This window comes from Rattus norvegicus, chromosome 4, assembly GCF_021556685.1.
Source record: "Rattus norvegicus strain SHRSP/BbbUtx chromosome 4, alternate assembly SHRSP_T2T, whole genome shotgun sequence".
Lineage (NCBI taxonomy): Eukaryota > Metazoa > Chordata > Mammalia > Rodentia > Muridae > Rattus > Rattus norvegicus.
Genome location: NC_141537.1, coordinates 123191501 through 123212284, shown reverse-complemented (window position 1 = coordinate 123212284; position 20784 = coordinate 123191501). Strand labels below are relative to the sequence as shown.

At 45.3% G+C, this 20784-nt stretch overlaps 1 protein-coding gene and 1 pseudogene across 1 annotated transcript in view; one reads left to right on the top strand and one right to left on the bottom strand.

Annotated features, from left to right (window-relative positions):
• The window catches only part of Chchd6 (coiled-coil-helix-coiled-coil-helix domain containing 6), a 226844-nt gene that overhangs the window by 66017 nt on the left and 140043 nt on the right, over window positions 1-20784 (top strand).
• Window positions 13404-13533, bottom strand: LOC120102655 (small nucleolar RNA SNORA48; annotated as a pseudogene).

Sequence of the window (20784 nt, the reverse complement as noted above, 5' to 3'; positions counted from 1 at the left end):
TGCCAGCCAGTGGGTTATCCAGCAATAAATCAAGATGTCACAGATCTAGAGCTGGCAAGCAGGTGGCCTTCAGCAGATCCTGTTCTTTCTCCATGTCTTTCTGAAGCTTGAGAATTTCCCTTCCTGGCTGGGTTAGGAGTTGAGTGAAACACACTTGCCCACATTTGTTTGCTGGTGTATTACAACAGAGGAAGGAGAAAGAAGTTAGTCATTAAAGATTCTACTAGAAATTTAAGAAGTCAGTTTTGGTATAACTCTTTGTATCAGAGCTTCATTGTCAAGCTTTTTGTCTTGGTGTCATCATACAAAAGCGTCCTGTGAGCCCCTCCCCCAGGTGTTACGTATTGTTAGGCATTATGTGAAGAGCAGCACAAGAAGTGAACAGTCTCCAGCTTTAGCCATGCTGAATGTTCATTAAGTCCAGTGCACACCTGTTGGCTTCTCATCTCCAGAGAGTACCTCTAAGAGAGTCCAACTTCTTCTGTTCTGGCTTGTCACTTACAGTCACGGGATCTATTAGGACATGCCTATGCATGTGTGCAAGTATGCATATCATGTTTGTGTGCCAGTGCATGCCTGGTGAGGAGGAGTACAGGTGAGAACTTACTTGTGGGTGGTAGGTATGGGCTTCCCTGCGGCTAGATGGTGCCTATGTGTCTCCTCCCTCTTGTTTCTAGATAGCTTCTCACTTGTCAGGGACACACTGTTCTGTCTGCTCCTTCATTTGCCTGCACCCCCTTCTTTCCCTTTCCTTAAGTATATAATCCTATATATTTCTGGCTGAATATTTTACCATCTTCTTAGAATGGCTTAGAAATTTTTAGAGGGAAGTCCTTTGAGGAGAGCCATAGTCTCCAGAATACCCTGGACTGACTGTTGAGACACTCTGTGCCCTCCGATGAGCATGTTGTGGGGTGTTCCTATGGGCAAGGCTGGGTTCGGTAGCATGGGGACGTCTGAATCCTCCCAATAGTGTGTTAAGAGAGTTTTCTGTGGGAGAATCCCCTGACTTTTCCCCTTTCTTGGCCTCCCTGTGTGGCCAGTGAGGAGCTTGCCTTTGTGCATACTATACTGAGGACGCACTCCGGATATGTGCAGCCTTGGGCAGTAGGGCCAGGAGTCCCTTTGAACTTAACTACAAGCAACCCAAAGAAAGTGTTCTCAGACACTTTACTCTTCCTGCCATTTCCCTGTCTTTGCTCTTAGTGTTTGTCAGACACTCTGTGGGTAAGTTCTTCCCTCTTGGCTTCTTTGCTGGAAGGCAGAATGGTATGGTGGGCCCTTAGCTTAGCTTCTCAGGACTCTGCAGGGTGTACAGGAGAAGGAGGTAGCAGATAGACAATCAGAGAAAATCTCCCATTCCTAATTCCCTTGTTACAAATGTTAAGGATACCAGTGGTGATTAGATAGAGGCAAGGGCAGGAGAGGATTGGTGAAAGAAAGCAGGAATAAATGGGTCTGCCTAGGATGGTAGAACGGGGCAGGAAAACAGTATTCAGAAGTTGGTGTTACCTGAATGTTCTTGGTCTGAGGAGGTGATCTGTAGGTCTCTGTCTGGTAGCTCATCCCCTTGCTTGTGGGCAGAAAATGGAGAGTGCCAGGGATGACCTGAGACTGAGTCTACTTTAGGCTTCAGGACTTTTATTTACCTTAAGCTCTTTCTTTATTCACAAACAGTAAATATGGTATGTGCTTTCAAGCATAATACACTGTTTTAAGATTTTGTTTGAAGCCAGGTAAAGGTGCTGCGTGCTTTTAATCCAGCACTTGGGAGGTAGAGGCAAGTGGATCTCTGTGCGTGTGAGGCCACTGGCGTACAGAGTGAGTTCCAGGACAGCCAGGACTACAGAAAGAAAGCCTGTTTCATGGTGGTGATAAAACTTATGTTTAATACCCCACCACCACCATGTGTGTGTCTCTCTGTGTGTGTATGTCTGTGTGTAGGTGCCCACAGGGGACAGAGGCATCAGATGCCTTGGAGCTGGAGTTCAGAGCTGCTGGAGGTAGATACTAGGAATTGAACTTAGATCCTATGGAATATCATTGCATGCTCGTAACTGCTGAGTCTCTCTTCATATCCCATTAAGCACCCTTTGAAATGCCCGGAAGTTCTTAAATAAGAAGTGGAGGTCTGTCTATGTACTCCCTTCCTCCCCAGGGTCACTCCTAGGATGGCTTGGAAGGATGGATTCATTCTGGACTTGTTTTTACCATGTGAGATCCACCACCAGGGCCCTCTGTCCCTGCCTTTCTGATGCCAGAGGTGGTGCAGTTACTTGGGAAGGGACAGGAGGGAAAGTGGCAGGGTGACCCATGTTTGTGCCTGCTGCCTTTGTCAGAGGCTGTTGGGAAGAGAACACTTTTCTAGCTGTGCTCTTTCCTCTCACGCCTATGCTGCTAATGTGCATTTAATAACATTTCCCTTTCTTAACAAATGCTTTATAGTTTAAATCACAAAGTCGTAGCAGAGGGAATGACAGGAAACCCAGGTAGCCTGCAGGTGGCAGAGGAGCTGAGCTCAGAGTGACAGTGCAGAGGGTCCCCTGCTCCAGTGTAAGACTTGGGGGCCACTCAAAAGTGAGGTTCCTGCTTCCTCTGCATAGACAAGTTAAAGAGAGCTGGCTCTTGGAGTGACTTTTATTTTTGTGTATTTAGAGAGTAAAGAAGAGAGTGAGCCCAGTAATCCCTGTTGTTGTTCAGACAAAAGAAAGTGGTTTCAGTGGAGAGAGCTTGGACTTGCCAAGGTTACCTGAGCGATTGGATCTGGACGCTAGTGTGCCTCAGAGTGCATGCTGTTCCCATCTCCTTGCTATCTTTCACAGCTACTGCAGTCACAGGCCAGTGTTTTTCAAGTTCCCACACAGCACTGATGTCTGTTAGAGTGTGCTCAAAGTCCATGGCTAAGCTGCCCGCTGAAGGTTTTGTTTTTAAAGATTATTTTTATATGCCTGTGTGTGTGTGTGTGTGTGTGTGTGTGTGTGTGTGTGTGTGTGTGTGTGTGTGTGTGTTATCTCCCACATGCATGTAGTACCAACAGAAGTCAGAAGAGGACCCCCTGGAACCAGAGTTATGCCAGGTCACGAGCTGCCACGTGGGTTCCATAAATTGAACCTGGGTCTTCTGCAAGAGCATCAAGTGTTTTAACTGCAGTGCCGTCTTTCCCTCTCCTCCTGTGGACTTCTACCAACAAAGGGAGGATCGCTGAGGTTTGCAAAAGACTGCTCAGCCATTACACACAGTTGCTTGGTGATTTTACACAGGACTCAGGCATGGCCAGCACTGTTCCACTCTGTGTGGCTCCCAGTGCTTGAGTCTAGACTGAAGAGATTTCTAGTTTTGAACAATCCAGGTTCTTTTGTTCCATAGGTAGTTGTTCCCATACCCTCAGACATGAGTTTCTTAGATCAAAAGGAAGCTGCCCAAGTCCCAAGGGCTGGTTAGATGTCCTGGTCCTGATTTCATCATTAACATTGTCATTTCCTCTCCTGAGTCCCCGAAGACATAGTCATCTCTGAGTCTGTAGCACTGGGCCAGGAACTTGGTGAGAATTCCTAAAACAGGCACTGGGTGGCTGAAAGAGTCCTGTTTCTCACTGTCTTCGCTCGCCCCACAGGTAGGTGTGGTGGGGGTTATAAAATACACATGCAAGAGAGCCAGAGGGAAGGTCATGAGACTGACTGAACGCTAGGCCCGAAGTTGTACGGGCTCTAGGAAGTTTGTACCTGGGTCATGTGGCTCATTGTTTTTTAAAAGGGTCTGTTCATGTCCACAGTGTTTAGCTAATGAAATATGGTTCATTTTGCCTTGTCTGAAATTGTCCAAAGAGGCAGGACCAAAACCAATGCCAGCCAAGTTGTACTGACTTGAGACTCAGAGGAAGTGGTAGCCCTTCTGATCTTGCCTTCCATCTTCTTATGCAAGGCCCTGTGAAAGCACCACAGTGTAGCCACAGCACATTTGGTAGGTGCCAGACCGCTGTACTTTTCTACCTTATATCATTTCCCCTTCCAAGCAGCAAAAGTAGATAAACACCAGGACTGTGGTTCTGAGGGAGAAAGATACTATAGATTCTTGGCCCCTGTCTTTCAAGTGTACATGTACAGTATACCATTTGGAAACAGCCTTTCTCTTTGCAAATTGAGAGAGAGAGAGAGAGAGAGAGAGAGAGAGAGAGAGAGAGAGAGAGAGAGAAACATGCATATGTACCACAGTGAGTACATGACAGAGAACAATTTACAGGAATTGGTTCTTGGTTCTACTGTGTGTATTATATATTCATTTTAGGAAGTCTTGGACATTTTTTGTTTCTGCCTTGACCCAGTAGTCATTTGGTATAGAGTTGTTCAGTTTCCATGAGTTTTTAAGCTTCCTGTTGTTGTTGAAATCCAGCTTTAATTTGCAATGGTCTGGTAGGATACAGGGGATTATTTCAACTTTCTAGTATTTGTTGAGACTTGCTTTGTGGCTGAGTATGTGATCAATTTTGATAATGTTCCGTGAGGCGCTGAGAAGATGGTGTGTTCTTTTTTTGTTTGGGTAAAATATTCTGTAGATATGTTATGTCCATTTGGTTCACAACTCTGTTACCTCCATTATTTCTCTGTTAGCTTTTGTCTGGATGACCTGCCCGTTGGTAAGAGTGGGGTATTGAAGTCTTCCACTATCAGTGTGTAAGGGCTGATGAGTGATTTAAACTTTACTAGTGTTTCCTTTGCAAATGTGGATGCCCTTGCATTTGGTGCAAAGATGTTAAGCATAGAAAGATTATCTTAGATTTTTCTTTTGACGAGTATGAAGTATCCTTCCCTATTTCTTGGATTAATTTTGGTTTGAAGACTATTTCGTTAGATATTAGTATGGGTACTCTAGCTTGTTTCTTAGGTTCATTTGCTTGGAAAATTCTTTTTCCATGCCTTTACTCTCAGGTAATGTCTGTCTTTGATGTTGATGTGTGTTTCTTGTATGCAGCAGAAGAATGGATCCTCCTTTCACATCCATTCTCTTAGTCTGTGACTTTTCATTTGGGAATTGAGTCCAATAATACTGAGAGATATCAGTGACCAGTGATTGTTGTCTCCTGTGTTATTTTGTTGTTGTTGTTGTTGTTGTTGGTGGTGGTGGTGGTGGTGGTGGTGGTGGTGGTGTGTTTCCCTTCTTTTGGTTTTGCTGGTGTGAGATTTTTTCCTGTATTTTTATAGGTGTAGATTACCTTAGGGTGGAGTTTTCCTTCTAGTACCTTCTGTAGGGCTGAATTTGTGGATAGATATTGTTTAAATTTGACTTTATGCCATCTCTTGTTTTTCCATCTATGGTGATTGAAAGTTTTTCTGGGTATAGTAGTCTAGGCTGGTGTCTGGGGTTTCTTAAAGTCTGCAGGGCATCTGTCTAGGCCCTTTTGGTTTTAATTTTGGTAGGTCTGTCTTTATATGTTGCTTGACTTTTTTCCCCTATAGCTTTTAATTTTCTTTCTTTGTTCTATATGTTTAGTGTTTTGATTATTATGTGGAGAGGGGACTTTCTTTTTTTGATCCAATCTATTTGGAGGTCTATAAGCTTCTTGTTTGTACCTTTTTAGGCATGTCCCTCTTTAGGTTAGAAATTTTTTCTTGTATGATTTTGTTGATTTTGATCCAGTTTTGGAACTGGATTCTTCTCTTTCTTTTATTCCTATTATTTCTTTTTATAGTGTTCCAGATTTTCCAAATGTTTTGTGTTAGGATTAAGATTTAAGATTTTCTTTGATGGATAGATCTATTTCTTTTATCATATCTCCAACACCCGAGAGTTTCTTTTCCATCTCTTGTATTCTGTTGGTGATGCTTGCATCTGTCGTTCCTGTTAGCTTCCCTTGATTTTCTATTTCCAGAACTCCCTTGGTTCACGTTTTCTTTATTGCTCCTATTTCTTTTTTCAGGTCTTGAACACTTTTGTTTGTTTCCTTCATATGCTTGTTTTTTTTTTTTTTTTTTTTTTCTTGGCTTTCTTGGATTTTTTTAAAGGGATTTATTCACTTCTTTTTCCGGTCCTCTGTTATGTTTTAAAATTTTGATTTAAGGTGGTTTGCTTGTGCTTCAGCTGTGGTGGAATATTCAAGACTTGCTGTAGTAGATAGCTAGGCTCTGGTGGTGACAGATGGCCTTGGTTGTTGTGTTCTTAAGCTGGCATCTAGCATCTATGTTTGGGGTGATTATAGGTCTGGGAACTGATTTCTGAGTGTCTTTGTTGGATGGTCGCTTTGTCTTTGGTTTCTGTTTCTTCTTTCGTCTTCTGGCTGGAGTGACCTGTGCTTGCAGAGAGGGTCTCCACAAGAGTTGAGGGATGAACTTCTGGTAGCTGGCATAGCCTCTGGTTCAGCCATGGGTCCTCTACTGGAGTTGGGACATGGAGCCTTGGATGCCAGCTTGGCCTCTGGTGGAGCAGGAGGTTTGTAGGCCAGGATGTGGAGATGAGGAGAGGCAAGGCTGTCGCCAGCCGGCTGGGTAGGCACTAAGGCAGTGGGGGAAATTCTCTAGGCAAGGTACTTATCCAGGCTTCAAGCAGCAAGTGTGGCCTCTGGTGGAGCAGAGGGTGTCCTTTGTTATTTTCTTTGGGTTAAATACCTAATCATGGAATTTCTTATTCACTCTCTAAGAAAGATCTCCAGAAAAAAATCAACTTAAGTCAATGTATTTGTTTCCTAGAACTGTTGTAACAAGTACCACAAACCAAGTGGCTTAAAATAAGTAAAAATCTATTGTGTAGTAATTGTAAAAGCTAGAAGTTTGGGGTCTGGAGAGATAGCTCAGTGGTTAAGACCACTAGCTGCTTTTCCAGAAGACCCAAGTTTGATTCCAGGCCCCCTGTGAAAGCTTATAACTGTAAATCCGGCCTAGGGAATCTGATCCCCTTGTCTGGCCTTCATGGACACCGGTATGAATATGGTGCATAGAAAATATATGCAGGCATAACACACACACACACACACACACACACACACACACAGAGAGAGAGAGAGAGAGAGAGAGAGAGAGAGAGAGAGAGATGAGAAGGTACCTTTTAGGACCCCCTCTGTTCTTTTGGAAGCCTTAGACATTCCTTGGCCCTTCCCATGTCTTTACACCCATTCTTCAAGTACTGTGTGTATGACCCCCCACATTTTGTCTGTTTTATCAGGACCATACTGAGTTGGGGGTTATCCTACTGACCTAATTTTTACTTGATAACCCATGCAAACAGCTTAGCTTCAAATAAGGTCACATTCTAGGAGTAATGGGAGTAGAACTTCCAATTTTTCAGGGCCACAATCCAGACCCCAATAGTTGGAAATAATACGGCTGACTTGTATTTTAATCTGACAATATGGATAGTGGCTTTAAGGGAGAGAGAGAGGCTAGAGGTCAAGGAAAGTGGGAAGCTGGCTGTACAAGGGCCTGGCCTGTAGAAACAAGAGTGGACTCGAGAAGAGACGATTAAGAAGATGCCCAGTAAACAGAATGATAGAGCTCCGTGGCCATAGTGTATGAGGGTGAGAACAGCCATGCAGTCCGTGTAAATGGCATGATGAACACAACCAGTTCTCAGGTTCCATCCCCACGTCCAATTAGAACAAGAGCGAAGGTGGGGGCGGCAGCACCGTGAAGCTCTGATGGCAGGGCTCATTGCTTAGGGGACTCTGGCCAGTGGCTGGCTGCACTTCACATCTGCCTCAAAGGGAACCCTGGTCCTAACCCCTGTGGGGTTCAGAGAGAGCAGAGAATGGAAGGACTGGAGACATGGCTCAGTCAGAAAGTACAAAAAGACTCCTTAGACGTCTCCTTGAGACAGCTTGTCACATGACAGCTTGCTGTGTTGGTGGGGGCAAAATGGGCAGACAACAGTCCATCTCCCAAGTCTTGGGGGATGTCCTACCACTTTCACCCTGTCTGTTTTCAGAAGTGAGACCATAAGTCCAGCCAGCAGTCAGAGAGGAAGCTGCTATCAAAGGTGTGTTAACCAGTGCTTAGTCTGAACACTGAGATGCAGATGATGGAAATGCATGGAGAAGACGCAGATCACTGGGGCTTTTTTTTAGCAGGCTATGGAAAAGAGAGGGGGGAGAGATGGGAGAGATGAGAGGGAGGAGAAAGAGAGAGTAAGAAAGGGGGAGAGAAAAATGATAGGTTGTGTGAAAGAATCGCTCTAAGCCCAGGGCACTGGAAGCCACAGGACAGAGCTGATAGAAGCTGCAGGAGGAACTGTCTCTTCAGAGTTCCAAAATGAGAACAAAATTTGATTCTGCAGGAAACAGTTATTCTAGAAAAGAAATCTGAGAACATTCCATGGCTCAGCTGTGAATAATACTGGCTCAGTCATAGCATGCTGTATCCTGCAAGTGATGAGGGCTATAGACATTGGAGAGGCATCTGTAAAAGTCAGTAACTGGCAGGATTAGAAACATGGAGTGTGTTGTTTGATTTTAATAGGAAATACTTGCTGAAGAGATAGGATCAAAATGTAAAGTGCTCTCCTATCTTGGATTCTGGAACACCAATGATAACAAAATGATGGCAGTGGGTAAGCTTGGGCTTAGTAGACTTTGGTGGTGAAGTAAACTCAGTATGTCAGAGGAACCCTGCTATTGTAAGATTCTACCTCACGTTAGGAGTGTGTACATACTCTACGGTGTCTCTACAACTCTTTATGTAAGTCTACAAGTATCTCTCACCAGAAAGCTTACTTAAAGAGAGAGGTACACACAGGATGAAGGTGTTTCTGTATTAATGCTGTCAAGCAACTAAAAGGATGGTAGGTACCTCTCAGGCTCCTGAACACAAGAGGGGCAGACTGGTCCTGAGCGAGCCTGGCTCAGCTGTGGACACCTCAAGCCTAAGTGACGGGCGTATCAGATGTCCTTATAGGCAGGACTTCTAGTCTGAGACAGAGTGTCAGGCACCAGCTCATGGATAACTGGTCAGGAGCAGATGGGCTGTGTCTGTGGGAAATGAGAAGAGGAATTAAGACAGTGCTAATGAGGACCAAAAACATTGGTGGGGATGCTGTTCTTGCTGCTTGGTTTTTATTGCAAATTGTGCAGGCATACCTTTTCCCTGTGCTTTGTTCTGCTGTTTTTGTTTGCTTGTTTGTTTACAACTAAAGGTTTGTATCAGGCTACATCAGCAAATTTATCAGTAGTGCTTTCTCACTAATGTATGCTTGCTACCTATCTTTGTGTCATCTGGTGATTCCCATAGTATTTCAAGCTTTTTCATGAGTATTGTATCTTTTATGTTGACCTGTGATATCATGGTTGTAATTATTTTGGACTATGTCTGCATAAATCTGAATCTAATCAGTAGGTATTATATCACACTGCCTCCTGCTTCTCAGCCTTCCCTATTTCCTAAGATACAACAGTATTAGGGCAGTTATGAAGTAGCCTTTATGTGTTCAGTCAAATACTAGATATGATTAAGCTTAGAGAAGAAAGATGTTGGATGCTGTGATGGGCCAAAGGCAAGACCTGGAAACAAACAAGCAAATTGTGAATGGTGAGAAGTGACTGGTGCTAGACAGGGACACAGGAGGAGGAGTGTGGAGCAGCCTTGCTGCTGATGTGGAGAAAGTGTTAGTGGATAGATGGAAGCTCAAACCACCCACACCTTTTCTTTCAGCCAAAGCCTAATCCAAAACAGCCCTAATTTTCTTTAGTCCTGTAGAGGCCAAGAAGCTGGCAGAGACTGGTTCATGGAATGTAAGGAAGGAGGTCTCTTTATAACAGTAAAGAGCAGGGGGAGCCGCAGGGGCTGATGTGCAGGTTGCAGCAAGTGACCCAGAATGTCTGGGAAGGTCGTTGGTGAAGATGGGTGCAAACCACAGTGGGCTTCCAGTACAGGTAATATGGCCCCGTATTAGAATACAATGCTGTCCAGGACTCAAATAGCTATCAAAAAGAAGCCAGTGCCTGTCTTCAAAGCTTCAAAGGACAAGCAGATTCTCTTTTGAGGGGCTGATGCAGCTGGTGGATGACTAAGCCAACCAGCGCTCATTTGCCATTCCAAAAATCCTGAGACTTATTTATTCTGCCTGTGCTCCATAAATGAAACAGCAAAGTAGATGTGATAGCACATCTGTTTACAGCATGGATTGCTGGGCTTTTCAAGCTTATTATTTAGACCTGCTGCAACCTGACAATTCCTGTGGTCACCCAGAGCTCTGATGAAGAAGAATAGTGATGTCAGTGTTGGCACACCTCTATACATGGCATCCATTCCCCAGCCACACAATCAGGGAGTGATTTTGACGTTCGAGTCTCATATTTAAGAACTACTTTTAATAGGACTATAGCTACACCTGAGGCATTTCTGTTGGTGATCTAGCAGGTTCAGCCAAAAACTTTCTAGACAGGATTCACCACTCTGCCATTAAGAATGTCTGTGAGTCAAAGGAATGATGAGGTAATGGAGCTTTGGTAGTTGATTCCATCCTTTACAGATGATTTGCAGGGTTGAGCCTGAAATGGAGGCAGTGACTGCACGTGGTAGCAGTGACAGGAAAGCTAGAACTGGAAATAGAGCTTGAAGATGTGCTGCCTGACAGAACATCATAAGAAATGCAATTGAGCTGCTGCTTAGGGTAAGCAAAGGCAGTGGACTCTCCGGATAGAATCTGCTCCTTGCAGAGATGCTGGGATCCTTGTTGAGAACACACAGTGGGTTCAGGATGTTATAGAAGGACAGTTGATAAGGCAGCATCAAAGCCTGGGGGTTAACTCTTAACTGTAAGCAGAAGTGCTATGCCAGTAAACTGCTGCCAAAATAGCAGAGTGGCCCAGAGAAACCATTTGTGAGAAGAGCTTTCCTTGCAGCCTGTAACAGCCATTATCCTGATTTGCCAGCAAATGTTAGGATGTAGAGACTAGCAGAAAAGATTAGGCCTCTCTGAAGGCTCAGATGATCATAAGCACATTTACCAACAATGTTTTTTTCTTTTAAGATAGGGTTTCTCTATGTGATAGCTCTGGCTGTCCTGGAACTTGCCCTGGGTTCCAAGCCGGCAGAGATCTGCCTGCCTCAGCTTCCTTAGTGCTGGAATAAATGATGTGCACCTCCACCCAGCAAAATATATTTTTTTTGATCCAGAAAATATACTTTATTGAGCTCCACAGTAATGGTTTAAAAACAATAACATTTACTAAGCAAATTAATACTTCACATTAATTTTCCATCAGACAAATGCACTCTGTGATATAAATGCAGCATGCAGAAATGTGTCATTGCAAGTGCCTTCTTTTGGTGTTTTTTTAATTTTTTTTTAAACTTTTAACACTCCTTGTGAGTTTCATGTTATGTACCCCAGTCCCACTCATCTCCCTGTTCCCTCATATCCACCGTTCACCCTTGCAACCTCCTCTCTGACAAAATAAAACACATGCACTCGGGCACGCACACACGCACGTACAAACAAAACCAAAGCATAGAAAAATGTCATTGTAGAAGCTATAATATATCACAGTATGTCTCATAATATATCCCTTTGTCCACACATCTTCATCTGCAAATATTCATTGCAATGAGTCACTGGCCTGGCTCTAGATCTTTGGTTTCTGGGCCACTATCAATATTAGATCCTCACTGGGACTCCTCCCTGTCATCCCATTGTTGCTCTTGTCATGGAGATCCTACGGCTTTGGGTCAGCAAGACTGGCTCTTTCATGCATCCTACCCATTTGCAGATGATACAGATTTTGGGGGAGGCCAACTCAGAGCCCTTGGTCTGGGCCTAGGTGGCAGCTGAACTGGTCAGTGACCTAGTTCTCCCCTATCTGCACCACCAGTGTGAGCTCTCCAGTACTGCTCCAGGTAGGCCACCCAGTGAGAACATTGTCAAGAGGTGAGGTCAACTATGCTCTTATACCCTTGGGCCAGCTCACCTGCATCTTAGCCATCAGGGCCAGCTCTACTGTGTTGCCCAGGTAATATGCAGAGCTCACTCCCCTGTGTGCTACAGCCAGTAAGGGAGCAGAGCCAGCTCTCCCACTCAAGTGATCTCAGAATCAGCTCTTATGACTACTGCAGGTGGAGGGGCAAAAGAGGGAGAGCATCATTTCTGCACCTGTACCACTTCACAGCAGAGGAGTAGTGGGGCCAGCTCTCTATCACAGCCTTTGGGGTTGGCTCCCCTGCACCCCTTCTACCAGGACCAGCCCTACTATGTTGCTCAGGTGAGGTATGGGGCCAGCCCATCCACTCTCTTGAGCTTGTGGGCAGCTCTCCTGATTTCCGCAGGTGGCAGGAGGGGAGAGGCAACACACTCACATCACTTCATGGCAGAAGAATGGTGGGTTCAGCTTTCTCACACTTAAGCCCTTGGGCCTTCTCATCCCTCTCCCTTCCCTTGCCATCAAAGCCAGCTCCACTGTGCTTCCTGGATAAGGTGCAGGGCCTGCTCTCCCAAGTGCTGCTCCCTGTGAGAGACGAGGCCAACTCTCCAGGCACATTAGCCAGTGAGGGACAGAACCAGGTTTACACAGCCCCTGGACATTGAAGTGGTCCCTGTCTGGTGCCCCAACCAGGGGTGTCCCCATGTTCTCTAGTGGTAATACATGCCACACACATTGACACGTTGATCTCTGCTGCTGTGTAGCCATAGACCCAGACATAGCCCTTAGTGGCAGCTGGCGCTAGGACCTCATTATGACCCCAGGAGGCAGAATTGGCCAAAGGATATTCCTCTCCACCCTAGAATCTCCAATTGCACTCTCTTCATAATGCTTAAGCTGCTCCAATTCTCTTTCTTTCCCATCTAACCATGTGGTGGCTCCCACTGCCGTTTGTCTATTCAGCTGGTGGGCCCCTTGGGTGACATTCTCTGTGGTGGTTTGAATATGGTGGCCCAGCCAGTGACACTATTTGGAGGTATGGCTTTGTCAGAGTGGGTGTGGCCTTGTTAGAGGAAGTATGTACAACCCTCATCCTAGCTGCCTAGAAGCCAATCTTCTAGCAGCCTTCAAATGAAGATGTAGAACTCTTAGTTCCTCTTGTTCCATGCCTGCCTGGATGCTCCTATGCTCCTGCTTTGATGATAATGGGCTAAACCTCTGAGCCTGTAAGCCAGCCCCAATAAAATGCTGTCCTTATAAGAGTTGCTTTGATCATGGTGTTTGTTCACAGCAGTAAAACCCTAACATAACCTCTGTCCTATGTGGTGTGGCACCAAGTGGGTATCTATAGCCAGCCTGTGCTGTGTGCTGGAGGGCAGGTCTGTGGGTTGCATGGCGGTCTGCTGGTCTCTGTCTTCTTCCTCCCACACTGGGCTTCGTGGTGGTAGGTGGGGCTCTGTGTGTCTATAACCCCCATGCCATCACTGGAGGGCAGGACTATGGGTAGCATGATGGAACAAAGGTCTTTGTCTTCTTCCTCCAGTACTGTGCTGGCAGGATTTGATTTGTATGTGTCCTATGCATATAACAGCTTGGGCACCAAGCTAGGATGAACTGGGGACTGCCATCTGCTCTGCCACAGACTGACTTAAGAGCAACACCACCAACAAGGTGTCTCTTTGCCTATTGCTGGGGGATAGAGGAATATTTTTTATTAAGGTCTAAACATTGCTTTTCAGATTGTGCTTAACAGACTATAGGAGTGTATGCACTGACCTTCTTCCCATGATAATCACTGTACTGAGTGGTCTGGGACAGAACTGTGATGCCTCTGATATATGCCTGTAGTTCTTTCTGTTGATGCAGCAATGTTTTGAGACTGGTCATTGAAATTCTAAATAACATAGTTCCAAGCACTAACCCCTACACTTCTAGAAATTGTGTAGGCTTGAGCAGAGTTTATATGTAATGGGCCGTATTGTTTTCTGTGACAACCCAAACTGTATGTGCTCTGTCCAGAAAGGTGACTTCCTCTTCAATGGATTGTTGCTATATAGAAATAAAGGATCTTCTGTTGACACGTTTCCTTATTTTACAAGTCAGAAATTAAGAAAGTTTTAAGAGTCAGCAGTTCATTCATTCTTGATTGTATTATCAAGGCAGATTATGTATGTTGAAAAGGTGGCTTGCACATTGCCTGCTTGTTAACTCTATTCAATTCATTCCTGTGATTGTGGCTTCTTTCTGTTCCTGCTCTAAATTTTGCTCTATGCCCTAATTGACACTACACCCACAGCCTGGCAGCCAAGTGTTTGATGAAAGTTGTTGATAGGTTTGAACCTTTTCCTACACATCCCTGCTTACGAAGTCCCTTGCCTGCCCAGTCGCAGACTTCCTGATGCTGACTGATAAAGCTGGCCAGACCTTTAGTTCTTTTCTTAGGCACTTTAGCTTATTGGCATGTGATGGGGGAAGAGTTTACTTTCCTGCCAAGAGAGACAGTGTGGTCCTGAGACCTGTGGGACTATTGCACTATCCTGGAAGTTCAACCCAGTCTTGTAGGCTAGTCCTTCACTCAGCCATAGTACAACATAGCAGGCTCCTTCAGATGTATGTAGAGAGGTTTTGTTTTATTTCCACCTCTGCCCAACTGGTGATGGTAGAGGAAAGAGTATATCAGTATTAGAGAAAAATGCAAATTCTGAAATGAAGCTTGTGAGTCAACAGTTTTCCAGACTTTTGAGAAAATTAATTTTATGTGTGTATGCACACACACATACATGTGCACAGGTGCATGGCACATGTGGAATCAGAAGGCAACATTGTTGGGCAGGAAGGACCAGTTTGATCCTCTCTCATATTTATGCCTAAGAGCTTCCAGTAGATCTTGTCTCTACTCCCATCTCTCCATAAGAATCCTAGCATTGCAGACGGCACCACTGAAGCTAGCTTTCTTCCTCAGGTTGTCAGTCTTGTGTGGCTGGCACTTATTTGCTGAATCCCCCAATCCATAGGCTTATTTTTCATACATACAAACACCACAGTGGCTCTTTTACAACTTCAAGCATATTTTCAGTCCTCTATGAAGCCTTATAAATCTAGGATTCCTGGAATCCTCTCAGCTGCCTTCTTGAGTGCTTTATGATACTAGTTTGGGGGCACAAATCTGATTTGCCTTCTTTATTAGTCAGGGTTCTCTAGAGTAACAGAATTTATAGAATGATTCTCCTTCAGTCCATCCATCCATCCATCCATCCATCCATCCATCCATCCATCCATCCATCCATGGAATTTATTAGACTAATTTATAGGCTGTGTCTAGGTAATCCAGCAATGGCTGCCTATGAACGGAAAGCCCAAGAATCCAGAAATTGCTCCATCCACAGGCCTCCACAGCAGATTTTCAGAATATGCTGTAATTCCAGAAGTAAGTTTTAATGTCAGTGAAGGAATGGACTTGCTAGCAAGGTAAGGGCAGGCAGGCAAAGAAGAAAAGCTTTTCTTCGGTGTCCTTATATCAGCTTCCAGCAGAAGTTGTGTGTCTTTCCACCCCAAGATCTGGATTAGAAGAAAATCTTCGTACTTCAGATTAGGCAAAAATCTGTGACAGGTATGCCCTCCATTTTTGGAATTTAGTTAATTCCAGATGCAGTGAAGTTAACAACCAAGAACACCCATCACACCCCCCTCTCCTCCATGTGGCCAGGTCCAAGCATTTGATTCACAGATGACCTTGAATCTAGGGGAAATGAACAGGATTAGTGCTTCTCATGAGAACCGTTATCAGCATTGATATAAAAACTGGCCAGAACCTCTTTTTCTGGCACCTGACATCCCTGGAAAGCCCACTGGTGCTAATGCCTCCTACTAGAGAGTGCACTGGTGCTTGGGCCTTTTGATCCAAATGTAACTTTCCTGTGTCTCCCTTCTGTGAAGGATTGATTCCTCCTTCTCCCTACTGATTGATATCTTGGGAATTTTACATGTATCTTTGAATGTTCCTCTGTCTTTTGTCTCCTGCTTGAAGAAGTGCCTGGCTATCTTGTAACCTACCATAATTCTGTGTTCATGTATTATAGAGCTGATTGAATTAGCAAAAATGGAAGTTTGTAGGTCTGGATTGTTTTTAAGATTTAATGTAGTGTTTTGAAAAAATACCAACGCAGAATGAATTAGTTCAGATATTTTACATGAAAACTCTTTTGGCAAATAAACCTTTAAATGTTGACCATTTTGAACATTTTGAATGCAGAACTCCACTTTGCCTTTCATTGGCTGCATGGCCTTGGGCATGTCATGCTTCTCTGAGTTCTGGCTTCTCATCTTCTTTTTTTTTTTTTTTTTTTTCCGGAGCTGGGGACCGAACCCAGGGCCTTGCGCTTCCTAGGTAAGCGCTCTACCACTGAGCTAAATCCCCAGCCCGGCTTCTCATCTTCTAAAGAGGATGCTCTCCTTACTTCACTGACCATGCTGGATTGTTATTAATATTCAATTGGATTATGACTGAGAAGTTCAAAGTGAATGTCAGTAAGTTACCTGCCTGTCCCTGTGTGTACACATTCCAGGTTACTTGATAAGAAGTTAAGAAGACATGAGTCAAGACTACAAGATGGCTCAGCCATTAGAGCATGTACTGCTCTTCTAGAGGACTCAAATCAGGTTCCCAGCACCCATGTCAGTGATTCACAGTCACCTGTAACTCCAGGTCTGTGGACTCCCTTGTCTTCTTCTGGCCTCTGTAGGTATCTGTTCATGTGGAGCTTACACTTACACAAACATGCTGGCACATAAATAAAAATGAATTTTAAAGACACGAGTGGACACAGGATATGAATGGTTGCCTACCTTCAGTGAACTTCCTTAGAGCTTAGTACCTGTTAGGTGTGGCCACCATGTGCTGTGCTCACCTGGGTCATCACAGATACCCTCAGAGAAAAGCGTCAGCCTGGTTTCTCAACAGAAGCAGTCTCCTCTTCACTAGTGAGTACAACTTAACACACATGACTCATAGGTATGAGCACCACTCTGAGCATCTGGACAGACTCTCCCTGTATTGATTGAATGAACCCCAGTCCACAATGGACTGCTTTTGTCCTTCAGCTCCAGCGTACACCAGCTGTAAAGGCATAGAGTTGGTTTAGGTTGGTCACAGGAGTTTGTTGGCCGGAGTAAATTGCATTAGTGACTTGAAGGCCACTCACTGTAACTTGAGGAACTTCAGGAGCTGTTAGTTCTAGATCCTAGTTAGGGTCCAATTCCAACCCAGACTTTGTGGGGTAGACTCCCCAAAGGGACTGTTTGGAACCATGTTTGTTGTAAATAACTTTGCTGATGACATCACACCAAACATGCTAATTTGTAGCTTTATTTGATTTTGCACTTACTCATTGAAGAGCTCCTTCCTAAGAGCTCTGGAATGTGGTTAGAAAAGGTCCAGGTAGGGAAGGTATAAAGCAGAGGGGGACATGGGTTTGCTTTAAGGTTGGAGGTAGCCCCTTGTTGCTCCTGTGCCTCATTAGTCCTGGTTCTCTTGTGATTGCCGTAGTTTCCCACCAAAAACTATGCAATGGATGTCTTTCATGTTTGTGACCAAATCTTCCTCTCTATAACCTGGAAGTCAAGGTATGTGGCTGTGCCTCTGCTGGCCTCATCCCAGATTTCTTCAGGAGAAGACACAGCTTTGTTGGATGTACAAGGAACTCCTCAGCATGTGCAGAGCAATTAACAGTCCTGAATGCCCTCATGTCTACCGACACCAAACCCCTCCATGCCCTCTGCATTCTTCCCATGCTCTCTCTCCTTGTCATCTCCGCCTGTCCTAGCCCTACAGCAAAGCTGGTAGGACACTCCTGTGCTCATAGCCCTGCATGAGGACACACTAGAGGCCTATGAGCAGGAGCACTATTAACAATTTCTGCCAACCACTAGTTGGATGCTTGAGAAAGATTTTTCAGGGGAATTAAGGGAGCTTACATGGAGGCTTAGTGCTTTCTTGTTGGCTATGTTAACAGCCAGTTCGAAGAGTGATCTTGTTGCCATTGTTGTGATCTGATGGGGTGTGATGACCAATGGCCTCAAGTGGCCAGCACTCACTGTCACTGAGGGAAAACTGATGGCCTTCTAAAGGAGCTTGTTCTCAGAGATTTAGGCCTCCATTAGTGCTGAGTGGGCCTTTTCTGATTCAAGACCTGACTGTTGCTGCACTTTATCTTGAGATAGATTCACCTAACGTGGACAGAGCACAATGGGCTCTTGCTTCAGACTCACAGAGGATCCACAGCTGGGAACTTGTAAGGATGAGGAGGCTTCTGCAGCCTCGACCACCTCCTCTCACTTTTAGTAGCTTGTAACATGTGATCTGGGTTCCAGCAGCCTTGCAAAATGTTGTTGCCTGTCTGTGCTGATGCCTGAAAGCCAGAAGGCAGCAGAGTCTTATGCAAGAGAGAAATGTGGTTGGGTTGTTTTCTCTTTACAATCAAGTATGTTGGGGCTTTGCCAGATAGATTTTCCTCTTGCCTTTAAAAAATTTTTTTCCCCAAATGAAAAGCTTTTCTTGGCAGATGTCGTAAAGCCACTTCTAGGGCATTGATAGTTACCTAAAAAAGCCCCTGGCTTCCTCCTCCCGCCAGCTGACTGTGCATTTCAGTGCCCCACATCTGTGCTGTCTTCCACAGAAGGCTGAGACTGCAAGTGCCTGCTCTGGTGAAGGCCTGGCCTGCGCCTGCGGGGCCCCCAGCACGGGTCTGTCCCTCCTGCTTAGTCTCTTATGACCTCACTTTCACCCTCCCTCTGCTGGACCTGAATCTGCTGCAGCTCCCACATCTCTTGTGGCATTCAAGGCCCTGTGAGAGCTGCCTGCATCTGGCCTCTCCTATACTCTTCATTGCTGCCTCAGCTTAACTCTTCCTTCTCTCATTGGCCCCGTGCTGTGCTGTCTCTTTTTCTGTCTGCCCTGATCATCCTCATACACCTTCTTCCTCCACTTCCTATTAGAAGAGCAGTCTATCCAGATCATGTTACATGACACTTATGAGCAGTAGAATGTACCTGGGGACAAGGCAGAAAGGCCAGGGTTTGTGTCCTGTGTCCAGTCCAGCTCTTGACAGAGCCTTTTCTTTTAAGGACAGGGTGAAATGCCCTGGTAGACTTGGTAGGAAGAGTGTATAAGGTGACCTGTAAAGCAAAGGTAGCATCAGGACATGCCTCCAGGTGTCTGTCTGCTGTAGATGACTCTCTCCTATGCTGCTTGACTGAAGTACTTCTTTCTGTACCCATGCCTTGGCAGCTGACAGTAGAAGTAGCATTTCTCAGTATATTGCAATTGTTTTCAGAACGACTCTTCTCTTTCCTTAAACAGGGCTTTGACTTGTCTATGTTGGGCTCATCCTCCACAAAGCCACTCAAGCCCTTCCTAGATGCCTTGCTCCATAAGTATGTGCACAAGGTGTACCACTAAACTCAGAGGTTCAGAGTCAGGCTCTCAGAGGTGGCTGCTCCCCACGGAGATAGGCAGCCCTCCTCTCTGCCATTCATTATCTTTATTACCTGAGCTGATTTTGACTCTGTATCAAAATGTATTTGTAAAGAGAAAGTAAGTGAAGGCCTTATAAAGGAATAGTCTGTCAGTGTGGGGCCCCGTGTTCTCTAATGCAGATCACCATGGCAACGTAGTAGCCTTAACATTTCACTAGTTAACAAGATGAACTCTTTGTCCACAGAATCCGACTGGATTGGCCACCATCACTTAGTGCTCTGTGCAGCAAGTCTTCCTGAAAGCCAGCAGACCTTATTACCAGGGACCTTTCCTCAGCAGGGCTCATCACCCAGCTGCCTCGGCCCTTCATGTCCCCCCTCTTGACCTGCATCAGGCCTTGTAGCACTGTCTAAAGCAAGCCTGGAGTGAGCAGTGGCCCATATGGCTTTTATCTGCATACCTGCTGCCTCTGTTCTGGGCCTGTGAGGGCATGATGAGGGGAGTAGATATTTCCAAGATGTTTGTGTAGTAAATCAGCCTGACTTCCAGTGTGGTGTCGTCAGCCTTACCACACCTCTCGGCAGCTTTCACATCCTCTGGCCTCTCTCCGCACTGGAAGGTGCCAGTCTCTCTTCCGTCCTTATTCATAGAGAGAGTCACTGGGTAACACAGTCTCAACCTGAACTTTTCAGTCCTTGTGCTAACTCTTGAGTGCTAGGATTTCATATGTGCTACCATGGCTTGCATGGGCCCCTTTTTCTGTCAGCTCACTATCCTCTGAAATCTTCCTGCTTACTATTCCACTCTTTCATGATGGAAAGACAGGCTTATTTCTAGCTTTTCTCTGTTTTGTTTAATTTAGGGGAGGGCAGTAACAAGATATTAAGGCTGGGTGCAGGCACACTAAGTCTGAATTTTACCAGGAGCTCTCCAGAAGAACAGAAACAGCTATCTCAGTCCCAGAATGCTGTGTGGCACCTGGGGTTCTGCATGCTGCACGAATGCAACTCTGCTTGGGCTGAAGCTGAGGCTGGAGGATTCTAGTCCACCCTAGTATGGTACTTGCAACAGGAAGATAGGCTTTTCTGCTCCTCTCCCCCACTGTCAAGCTACAGCATAGCCAGGCAGAGACTACCATGAAGGAGTGGAAGCCAGCTGGCTGCAGTCCACCAGAAACCTGCTTTCCTTGGCTCTCAGCTGCTCTTTGTTGACTGAGGTCTTAAGAGGCCACACCTGACGGTGTGAGGTCTCTGGGCAGATGCAGGCCCATATACCCATTAGAATGCTAGCTTTCGATGGTGGGCCCCCATGGAAGATTGGGAAAATCTTGGAATCATTTGGGCATAAAGTATACTGAAGGATAATACACCTAAGCTGAGATTCTAGCCGTGCCTGGTTACCAATGTATAGGAACTTGCTGGACCCTGTTCTAAGGAATTCTCTGCTGATAAGGATATCTGAGGGTTGCCTAATA